General features: G+C 33.5%; 1 protein-coding gene across 4 annotated transcripts in view; it reads right to left on the reverse strand.

Moving 5' to 3' along the window:
• The window catches only part of LOC118738884 (major facilitator superfamily domain-containing protein 8-like), a 21845-nt gene extending 11278 nt beyond the window's left edge, over window positions 1-10567 (reverse strand). For 2 of the 4 annotated variants that reach the window (XM_036469909.1, XM_036469905.1), the window contains exon 1: window positions 9496-9694. The gene's annotated coding sequence lies outside the window, so the exon portion shown is untranslated. Of the gene's footprint in view, window positions 1-9495; window positions 9695-10338 lie in introns of those variants that run through there. The other 2 variants (XM_036469907.1, XM_036469908.1) reach the window with 2 other exon arrangements.
• Window positions 10568-12540: the final 1973 nt, after the last annotated feature.

A 12540-nucleotide genomic window follows, 5' to 3' on the forward strand; every position in this document is an offset into this window, starting at 1 on the left:
AAAAAAAAACAAAAACTTTAAACTCGATTTTCTCAAAACCCAAAAAAAATTATACGCTATTGTTATATTGAGGGGACGATAAATTAAAAGTTTTCCTAAACCAATTTGGTAAGCACACATGAGTAAATGAGTATTTGTTTTCTTCCGATACATTTGCAGTTCTAGTAACTTCAAACTTAAAAATTACAATAATAAATCTAAATCTAAATCTAAAATAATTTTAAATATTTTCATAAATTAAAAACAGATGACTTTGATCAGCTGATAGTTATCAAAAACTATCAATACGCGAATAAACCTAATGAAACTAGTTCATAGTTTTTCTCTTTTACTTGTAAAATAAACATTTCTAAAACAAATGTATTTTTTTGATTATTTTTCGGTATTTGTCTTTTTAGTGCCTTCTTTTGCCTTTTTTGCGATTTCTAGTGCCTTTTCTAGCCTATTTCATTATTTTATTTTGCCTTTTTATGGGTCATTAGGTCCTAAAAATCCGTTCCCTGGTAATCACATTTCAAAATTTATTTAACTCCATAGGTTCATGTGCATATTTATGATCGTTAGTATGTTTAAAAGCGGTAATAATTAAATCACTTTTTTATGAATTTCAACTCTAGACGCTGAGCAATCTAATCTAATCTATTTAGAGCCTAATTGGCATCCGTAAATAAATTTTCTAATTATTTTTCTTTTGTCGCGTAATGGCATTAACGACTAGTATGAAACGAAATATTTTAATTTTAGTAACTTAATCCATGGCAATGCGCTAATTGCATTTGATTAATACAGACGCATATATGTACATATGGATGTATATGTATATTAGGGTACAGGTCTTACAAGGTGCTATTTTAATTCCTTATTCTAGAAAAGAAATCCTGGTTCTCTGCGACAATGTCTGCAGTCTGCGGAATGAGCTTAAAAATTTTTAAATAAGAGTGGAAATACCAATATTTCAAATTTTTACAACGAATTTTGTAGATCAAATACAGGCTTATTTCCTATCACAAAATCATAAAAATCCGAGGAGGGATAAGGCCCCATCTCTTACCTATTGCCCCTCTGCAGTTATATAGAGCCACTGCAGGCTTCCTAGACCTTTTCTGTCAAGAATTAAGCCCAAGTACTTGACCCTGTCAGAAGGCGTCAGGTGAATACCTTTGAACGAGAGAGGAGTGGCGTGGGGCACCTTATACCTACCAGTGAACAACCCAAATTCTGTTTTAATAGGATTTATATGAAATCCACAATACGCAGACCATCTTTTCACCAAGGTCAAGTATACTTGACTTAAGTCGAAGAGGGCATATAAAAATTTGTCCAAATGGCACCCCCTTCTTGCCCACTCCTCTAGTACGGAGGTTACGACCACGAACCAAAGGGCCGTGAGAACACCACTTTGGGGCATGCCCTTGTTAAACCAGCGCTGGACGGTGACACCCCGTAACTACGCCGCGACAACTCTCAGATTTTACCCTAAACTTACTCAGGGATCTGACTATTGCCTCCGGTAGTACATTGTCAAAGGCCCTCTCTAACACGGAGAAAGGCCTCCACAGTGAAGTCTTTATGTATGAAGGCTTCCTCGGTGGCTATGTTAGTAGTTAAGCAAAATTACCGAATTGGTGAGTGGCAAAACGTGACTGTTTGGTGTGCATTGTGGGCACCGGGCCTCAACCCTTAAGCCAGCACTGCATAGAGGTTTAGTTTGAACGCCACCTGTTTAAAAAATTAAATTTCAAATTATTTAATAAATTTAATGAATTAATAAAATATGGGTATCAATCGAAAGGGGTTGGAAATTTTTTTTATTTCTGAACCATATTTAGCGGGGTTTCCACATGTTTGAAAAGTCAAATTCCACTTAATTCATCAGTTAATCAAAAAATGTATCGCAGTGTCCGACGAAGGAGAGTTAACAAGGATTAAGCTTGAAAATACCTTTGAGGGCTGCCATCTGTTTGAAAGGTCTAATTCAATATGAAATATAAAAATACCATAGTGAAACAAAATAGTGTTAAGAAATCTTTAGTTTGCCTCGGGTTGCCTCGTGTTTAAAATGTTATATTCAAACTATTCAATAAGTTGGATAAATTATTAGAAGATGGGGCTCGATCGAAATGGGTATGAAAAGGCGTTATTTCTAACCTTTATTTAGGAGGGTTACCATGTGTTCGAACAATTTAATTCAAAATTGTTCGTCAGTTTATTGAAATACATGTGTATCACAATGTCAGACGAAAGAGATTTTAGTTTGAGAATACTTTAAAAAATTATATATAAAGTTAAGGAGTTAGCCTGTAGATGTGTGCTGAAGTTTTATTTTTTTTTTTTTAATTAAGAACTTTTTTCCCCGGTCTAGGCGAGACTTATCTTCACTCAGAAACGGCTGCACGGTTTTAGATGCAATATTACACTCGGATCTCTTATAACTCTGACTAACATTTGGAATATTATATAAGTTGTCTGAACGCTTTACGGGTTCACTAGTTTAGTATTATTTGCTTAGTAAAGTAAAAAAGTAAAAACATTGATTATCTTCAAACTCTTAAACTGCTGTGCTATTTTTATGCTCGCCACCACTGAAAGGCATCCACACAAAAAATGCAATCCGTTTTATGTTTGCAATGGGCTTAACCTGCGTGACCAAGCAATTTTCAACATTCAGCAAGCTTGCAATTAATTATAAATGAATGCAACTTCATGTACTGTAATATTGTACTTAAATATGAATGACTATTCGCACTTAAACCTGACTACCATATACATATGTACATACATATCTATTCACATATTTAAGGGTTCCAATTCCATAATTGTGTAAATGAACTTAGTAAAGACGTGCTTGGGTGCAAGTACAAATGGAAAAATTTAAGTACATCCATAATTGCATAAAACTCACACTCACACTGATGCATTTTTCGCATGCAAATTTAGCTGACATGCGTGCGATTAATTCTAATGAAATGTGACAACATTTCGTTAACATTTCGCAAAAGAAAAATGCTAATAATGATAAGCTTTTATTTCTTTGCTCATCAACTTTTTATGTCTCGTGTTTTTGCCTTAAGCTCACGTCTCGTACGAGCAATGTGGTTTTTATGCCTTTATTTATTCAACAACAATATTACCGGAATATAAAAATTTTGTATATTGTAAAACTACCACTAAGCTTGTTTTGGCTTTAGGCAACGATGTTCGGGAGCTTGATTGCATTAAATATACCCCCTCGAAAATAGCCCTTAAATTTTTACTTCTGTACTATGATATTTGCTATCTATAGAAAGAGCTTCTGTAAAGGCATAGACAGACGGCAACGTTGATCCGGATTAACGGCACAGTTGATGTGATCAAAATTGTGCCTTGACAGACGGCAGTAATGCGCATTAACGAGCCGCAAAGTAGTGGGTTCGAGTCCCACTGCCAGTAGAATTTTCCTTTATTTTTTTTTATTCAATTATAACTTATATATTTTTAAATGTTGTTTTTAGTTAGTTGTTGTTGTGTTTTTTTAATAAAATTAAGCTCTAAAAATTTAGATAAACTCAAAATAAAATAAAGCGAAATAAAATAAAATAAAGTACATAAATCAAATAAAAAATATAATAAAAATTAAAAAAATTTTAGCAATCGGTGGAACCGAGGATCGAACCTGGATGCTACGGAATTGTAGTACGCAGCTCCGGATCAATACGGCCTGTCTATGCTTTAAGGCTCTGACAGCGGGCTACGTTTCATTAGATGCCGGTGGTGTAACTCTTTTCTCACTTCGTTTTTTCAGAGATTACTATTCAATAGACTGACGTCATGCGAGTAATGAAATTACATTGCCAACTCCTTGCGTGCCGACGCCGATGGATTCACAGAGTCCGAAGTAAAAATTTGTGCGACGAGGCATGCCACAGAACCTACGAAGCCACGTTGCCATAGGTAAGAATAGAAAATAAGATATAGGAGCCGAAATACTTGGGCTTGAAATAAGAAAGAAAGACCTCCACAGTACTCTTGAATTATGGAGGGAACATTTAGCCAGTTTGCACCGAACCGAATCAAGAAATCTGGCTAAACTTTTTCTAGGAAAACTCTGAATTCTTCTAGTAGATGGCTAGCGTTTTAATTTGTAATCAACCGGTAATATTATTTCAAATGTTGAAGAAATTTTTTAAACTAAAATTCTTTACATCTTTTACGAATGTCTCTTAATGGGGCTCTATTCTATCAACATAATTAAATTTCACTAAGTATTTACAGTTTCGCAAAGGCTTAAGGCTACTACATTCTCGATGAATACAACAGCCTGCTTAGATAATGCTAGGAGCTCTGCTTAGGATTAAGAACCAAGTCTATCCAAAGCAAAATTAGGAACTAGAACGTTTACTAGAAAGGAGCCAGCTACAGTTATATTTTCATCTAGCACCTCAATAAATGTCTCACCATAGAGTATCTGGGAGAGCCTTCCATACAATATGCCGCTTCGAAATTATCCCTCATTTGTAAATAATTTTATCTATTTATTTAAAAATAATTATATCTATTTTTTACTTACTGCAGCTTCAGATAGGAGTGAACACATATGCGTGTGTGGAAACGAAATTAACAGCATTGCAGTAAAACAAGTTGCATTTTATAGCTTTCTATTACCCGCTTTTCACGGCCGGACTTGAGGAGGGGCCACTGTGGCCAGTGATCGCCACCTTCAATAAAAAATTGCTTTGATTCAAATTTGTATAAGAACAAATTACAAATGTGTACAATTTGGGTGCAGAAAAAGATTGTCATTCGCGGCAGTGCAAATTTAAGAAAAATCATTGCGACATTGGTTAAAATCTATCATCCAAAAATAGCCCTCGTAAGTCCAACTCCAGCGACGCTAACCACATTAGTTTTTTGAGTAACACCTTTCCGCAAAAGTCCTGTAGTCAGCGTAGCTAGGGTTGGACTTCCGAGAGCTATTTTTTGATAAAAAACAAAAAAAAATGGAATCGACGTTGTCAACCACAATAGGGCCGATTATCTTGCAAAATTTAAATGAAATCGGGCTGCTTTCTGGGTAGCTGCCTTGAAGACGATGATGGTTCAGAACACATTATCTGCTACAGTCAGGCTTTGGCTAGACAAAGATTGATCTATTTCAAAGCTCCAATGGTAGAACCCTTTGCTGTAAAGAATTCGCCTACCATGGCCCTTTTAGGAATTATTAGCAGAAGGTATCTTGGGCACACCGGGTTAGGGACTGTTCGTTTAAGAGATACAAAAGTTCCTGAAAAGTACCCCTGCTATAAATAAAGTGTATGATAAATTAAAATATTATTGCTGTATGTACTAAACTTGTACTTAAACTTGTACGTTAAAAAATGGTCCCGCAGCACCCATCGGCCCCGGTCCCGCACCATTTCAGATCCGGCCCTGTCGCCTTTATTATTGTTATCTACATAAACTAACTATACAACATTCTGATAAGTTGCTATTATTTTTAATAAATTAAATTAAGAACAACTCAGACAGTGGGAGTGCTGGGCATTTAAGGCAATCAGTTATTGTTGCAGAGCAAATTCAAGAAATCGGATAGCCGCAAAAAAGTAGGAAAATGTTGGGTTGTTTGTCAAGTACTATCGGTGCTAATGAATTGATTTACGTCAACTTTTTATTTTGTATTTAATTTTTCTGTCGTCTTTTTGCATGCTATGTTTTCCGCTTTCATTCCGCTCTTTTGTTTTATATTGCGCTTGCGAATACTGATCTGAATTGATTGAATACATACATACATATACACTTAACACTTGGTTTAGTTTAATTAGCTTTAATTAGCGGTGGTTTGTAAAGAAGTGAGACAAAAAATAAAAATATTTTTTAAAATTTTGTATGAAGGCATTTCCTTTGACGGCAGATAAAAAGCTCAGTCCAGCCGGTAAAATGTGATAAAAAGTGTATTGTAAAATTAAAAAAGTAACTTTTAGCCGAGATAATAATTTAAGATTAGACAGCTGAATACTTTGCAACTATTTTGTCAAATCCGTAGTGGCAAACTTAATGGACTTATGAGCTTATACAAGATTATGTATAATTTAGAATGGCCCTAATCGGGTTAATCGATTTCTTAGACCCTTTGGCAAACAATACTTCAACGGGCAACTTCTTTTTGATACGCAGTGAAACTCCAGGCTATCCGCAAAGACTGAAAATCGTGACTAGGCAATCGGAGGTCGGTACAGGCATTCGATTTGCTTCCTAATTAAAATTATGACAAAGGCTTATACATAGATACCTCACCAGAGGAAAGTTTTGTTTCAATATTAAGGGTTGCAATCAAAGTGTCGGAAGCATTTAAGTTAGTATGCATGTTCAAATAACAGCTGATAGCAGAGAGCACAGGCCTTTTCTCTGCCAAAATTAGAGGGGGCCATTTTGAAACTCTCCTCCGAAACGAAATATTTACCTAGGCAAAATACATAAATATGAAGGCCAGAGCTAAGAAAGGTGTTTAAGAAGGGTTCCTCTTACGTCGCCGTACATCACCTATGGTAGATAGTACATATGTACATCACAATCATCAGACCGATTGTAAGCCATGCCGTCGCTTGCCTGGCGGAAAAATTTAATAAACAGAGGTATCAAAAGAGATTTATTGGGAATTTGTAAAAGCTCTCATGTCTAAGGCGGTGAGTAGCGCATGCGCCAGCAGGCGGGATTAAATTAAAAAAGAACACCAGGATTAATGGAATCAGAGTTGTTTTAGAACTCAGCACTGCCAGTATTACGTTGATTTAAGACCTCTATACAAGAAGGCCTACATAGACGTTTTCTGCTCAGAGACGAATTAGGCCTGCCAGTTTCTCGAAGATGGAGCAAGAAACCCGCACCTACATACATATGTCTCTCGTATGCCTCCCGGAGGTGCTGCAGATTAGTGTTAGTATTTTCGTCTGCCAAAGGAAACAACATTTAAATAACTCTGTTTAAATCGGAAAAATCTATATCGGCGTCGATGGCCTAGCGGCTTTTTGTTGGCATACATATCTTGGCCATCTCAACATCACTCTTTGCCAGCTGATAACTTAGGCAGGTATGCCTCCGAGATTCCCATAAACGAGGCAGAAAACTAACGTTTAGGAGCATATGCGGCAAATTACACCATAGTCAGTCGTGGAGCCTTCAGTATACCAGAAGTGGCTGCCTCTCCGGAGATTTGTTCTTTCGTTGTCCTAATTGGTTTTGTTAGGAGAATATCTTGAAGTTGAATCTCAAAAAGCCGATGCGCGACGATTTCTCTTGTTTTATAACCCTGAGAGCTTATGTTTAGAGGAGGCAAGTCTAGAGCGCCGCGAGAGCCGCGGTTGGTGTTGTTGAGCACTTTGAGCGACCTCTAAATATTTTTTTGATTTCAAAATAAAAAATCCACTTTTTCAAATTTCCCCAAACTGAAGAATATCGAAAATAACACCCGATTTTTGTATTTTAAAATTGGTTAATATTTAACCGTGCCGCCGGGGCTTTGAAGTTTTCCATATATTTTATATACATGGGAAAATATTTTTTTTTTATAGCACTGCTATAGAATTGTTAAAAGTAATATTTTTTGATCAAATAAAAATATTTCCCTAGAAAAATATTAAACAAAAATTTTACTATTTTTTCATAACTTACGTGATTTTGTTACGAACATATAAAATAACGATTTTAATATTGTCATTGGTCTTTGTACCAAGATTATTTTATTAGGAAAAATGTTAAAGGCAACAAAGTCTAAGCGGTAGAAGTTATAGCAGACTTCTTTTTTCCAGATTTCAGCTGGGATCGAACCCGCAAATCGATGTGCAATATCAGAAGTCGATCTCGGGATTAACATTCCTAGTGGTCACATACTAATTTTGTTTAGATCCGATAATTCCATCGTGAAGAAATTAACGATAATCTTAAATTTTTATATGAGAATTGAAGTCGGTTTTGTTTTTTGCTTAAAAATTACTTGTTTTTCTTTTTTTAAGAGAAACAATTATAAATAATTGTTCCACTTACAAACTAAAGCAGAGCTTTCGGCTTAAGTAAAAAACGAAAATTTATTTATATTAATTATATGAGTAAAGAGAGGAGATTAGAGTTAAAAGATAATATTAATAATAATAATTCAGAGAACTAACAGTGTTTACAAATTTTTAATCTGAATTTTTGCAAAAATTTTGGGTATGCAGTTTTATAGCCCATTAAATTTTAGTGTAGTAAAGTGCAAGTGGCTATAAATAAAATACCGTTGATTTCTGGCATTTTCTTTTTACGGTGTCACGCATTTTCCTCAATACAACAAAGTGCGCTGGAGAATTTTTTATATGGAAGACATGACAACAGCGTCAACAAAAAAAGTCCCATAAATCAGCGCGATTTTTTAGCAACTTCAAACTTGCATACTCAAATTTTTCTAAAAATTTGGAAATTCTGGTGAAAATTTGTTAAATTTTTGCACAAAGTTTAAAATTTGGATTTATGTGGTTTTGTTAGATAATAATGAGCTACACTTTTATAAAGTATTAATTAACATTAGACAAACAAAAGAAAAATAGTCAAAACTGGTCAAAATATCGTAATCTTATTATTTTGTGGACAACTGTATATATGTATGTACATATATAATGGATGATTTTCATTGAATTTCTAATTACACTCAAAACAACACTTCTTTTCGTGTATAACTCTGCAGCTGTACAGGTTTTTACTCCGAACTATGTACATACATATGTATGTACATATTCGTATGTGTGCACGCAGACATAAATGCACCCACCAATAGTTATTTTTACACCGAACACATAAATAAAAAAGGCACAAAACTACGGAGTTTTCATAAGTACATACGTACATATCGCGCACCGTCTTCAAAAGAGTCTCAACTTAAAATTTGGCATTTTTGGCATTATGCACTAAAAATGTGCGCAGAGCTTTTATTTCGCTTTCAGCAAAAGCTGGAGCAAATGTTTGTTATAATTATAAAGGTAAAGGTAAAAAGGTAAGTCGCCCTTGCCCATATGATTATCATGTGCTAAGAAATAGTTTTTCGCATTTTCTGACAAACGTCTTATTTTGAGTTGTTACTCTTTTGAAGACGGTCTGCGATATGTATGGATGTATGTATGTACATTCACTAAATACACACATACATACATATGTGAATAATTTTTTTTTAAATAGAAACTAATATTGAACTAATATTGACTTCAGCACGCAGCAATTGTTTCGATTAATTGCCTTCAAAGATACTTTGTAGAAGCTAAACAATTCCCTTCGCCTTTCGATTTTTCTGAATTAGGTCAATATGCATTGATTTGCTGTTTTGTTGATTTTTTTGCTTTTCATTTATGCTCACACAAGCATAAATAGTACACAATTCGAATGGTTTTATTCAAATTCATTTGTTTTGTATTTACATACTTACATACATACATACTACATACAAATGAGGTACATATGTATGTATGTAATTAATTCAAACTGAAGTGTATTTACTTTTTGATTTAGTTGTTGGCACTTGGTTTTTCACTTCGTCTCTTTTTTTTTTTTGTTTTGTTGTCATCCACAAGCAACAAAGAAAAACACTTTTCAACACATTCGATCGTTTACTTAGGTAACTTTTCCGTCGTTTGCCCAGGCGCACGTTTTACGGCCGAATATTTACGCTCGACTGTTGGCTAGCGACTATTGCTGGCAATGGCAATAAGGCGAGCGAGTCCAATAGCTCAACGCGCCTGCATTTTATCATTGCATCGTGATTGCTCGCTCATGGCATCATGAATGCTCTCTACATACGGTGCTCTCTTCCTATGTGTTTACTTCTTTCGATTAAAAATATCTAGTGCACGATCGTCAATGCACTAAAGCAAATTTGGAACTTTAAGCGAATGTGGGTGCCGCAATACCCTACACGTATTAAGTACATACTTCCTATAGTGCTTATCATAGTTATACGCCACCCACATATTCAGGCAGCTTTGCAATTCACTTCCGAGCACTTGGAAGTGAATTGCAGAACCTGCCTGATTGTTAAGTTTGACTATTAATTTTTTATTTGTTTAATTTTAATTAGTTTTTTTTTTTGTGTAAATCCAAGTTTCAAACTTTGTGCAATATTAAAAAAAAAAAATATCAACAAACTTTCGTAAAAAGCTCGAATTTTTTAGATTTCGTAGAAAAATTTTGAGTTGCAGTTTTGTAGCGCAATCAATTTTTGATAAAATTCAAAACGTATATTGGGGGTTATGAAAAATACTTTTACGAAAAATTTATCCGCTAGGTGGTGCTATAGTCTATACATATTATATATATATATATATTCCTATAATCTTTACTTACCGTTCGATTTTGATGAAATTAAAAACATATACCTCAGATGTGATGAGAAATATGATGACATATTAGAAAGGTACCTATGCTGCTGGTGCGATTAGAAATACTTTAAAGAAAAATGGATCCGATAGGTGGCGCTGCAAAAGAACCAAATGGAAAGAGTGCACTGCATATATGTATGATGAGAAATACACTTACCGAAAAAAAATCCATTTCATGGCCCTATGGTCGAGATTTCCAGAAAATCCATATTTATTAGGGCTGTGCGATTATTCGATTACTCGAGCAAGTTGGTTAATCAATTATTCAGTTAATCAATTACTCGAGTAATCAAGATTTTGATTACTCAAAACGATTATTAATCGAGTTACTTGAAATATGATTACTCAAAAAAAATAATTTTGCTCGTAAAAGAGTTTGCTTTGGAAAATGCTTATTTTCTTTTTTACATTCTGTATATGAAAAAAAAATTTTCGTTTTAATTTTTGAAAACAGAAACGTTGTTTCAGTATCTAGGAACTTTAACTACTTTATACATATGTAAAGAGTTGAAATGTTGATTACTCATTTTACTCGAAATGATGATTAATCATAAAGCAAATTACTCAAATATTTTTGTTTTTGGTTAATCAAAAATCTTGATTACTCGAGTAACTGAACTTTTGAGTAATCATAACTTCTAATTAATCGAATAACTGAGTTATTTACTTTATGATTAATTAAAATTTTGAGTAATCAATTAATCGCACAGCCCTAATATTTATGGTTCGACTTAGTTCAAGTCTAATACGCTTCGTGCAATAAAAACATTTGTTATCTAGCAAGTCTCTATATTGGAAACAGAGTTCAAGTGTGTATTTAATAGAAAATCTGTTAGTTTGTGATATATTTGTCAACAACGCTTTCAGTATGAAAAAAACCTTGGAGCATTATTGCTAATTTTTAAAAAGGAGTAAACTATGTCAACAAACGGAGTCGCCAGTATCAGCTATTTCTATTTTTTATTTTATTATTTTATTTGTTTTTGTAAAAATATAGTTAATTCTGCAATACAAACCATACAAAACAATGTTTAATTGATTTTTATATTTTGACGGTGCTAGGCATTTTCTTCCATTTAAAAAAGGTGTGAACATGCTTTATATGAAATCAACGCGAGTTTTGAGCCACTTCAAACATACACTATATTGTAGTAAAATTGTATGGGCTATAAAACGACTTAGTACATATAAAAAAACCAATATTTATTAAAATTTGTTCGTTGAATTTTTATACATTTTGTAGAAAGTTTGAAACTCTGATTTGCATGTTTTTTTTTATTGTACATAGAATTGCCTATATTTTTATAAAAAAATAGTTAAAATTAAATAAAAGGAAATTAAATGGTTGTTAAGTTTAATAAAGTATTACAATCTTCTATATATATAAAAATGTTGTGTTCGTATGTCATGGTCGTCAAAACTCGAGAACGGCTGAACCGATTTGAATAATTTTTTTTTTTGTATTGTTCGCTATAATACCAGAGCCAATGATATCGCAAAAAATTGGAGGGTTGCCACTTATTTGAAACATTTTAAACCCAATTATATTGATAAAATAAATGAATTATTACAATATGGGTATCAAATTAAAGAGGTTTAAGAAATATAACTGTTCGAGATATTTTTGAGGAGGGTTGCCACCTATTTGAAAATTTTAACTCAGCCAAATTGATAAAATAAATGAAATATTGCCATGTGGGTGTAAAACCAAAGAGTTTTACGAGGGCTTACAGCCGAAAATATGTTTGAGGAGGGTTGCCACCTGTTTGAAAATTTAACTAAATTACATTGATAAAGTAAATGAAATATTACAATAAAGGTATCAAATTATAGAGGTTTAAGAAAGATAACTGTTGGAAATATTTTTTAGGAGGGTTGCCACCTATTTTAAAATTATAACTCAGCTATATTGATAAAGTAAATGGAATATTGCTATGTGGGTATCAAACTAAAGAGTTTTAAGAAAGCTTACAGCTGAAAATATGTTTGAGGAGGGTTGCCACACTTAAATTGATTATACAAATGAAATATTGCAATGTGGATAGACTAATGAAAACCATACCTAACGAAAACATAAAAATATCCCATGAAAGCTGTTTAAAAAATCCTTAATGAAAACTTAAAATTGTTGCCACCATTCCCTAACATTATAAAATAGTTAACTTTT

This window comes from Rhagoletis pomonella, unplaced genomic scaffold, assembly GCF_013731165.1.
Source record: "Rhagoletis pomonella isolate Grant_MI unplaced genomic scaffold, Rhpom_1.0 Rhpom_scaffold_00005, whole genome shotgun sequence".
Taxonomy (NCBI): domain Eukaryota; kingdom Metazoa; phylum Arthropoda; class Insecta; order Diptera; family Tephritidae; genus Rhagoletis; species Rhagoletis pomonella.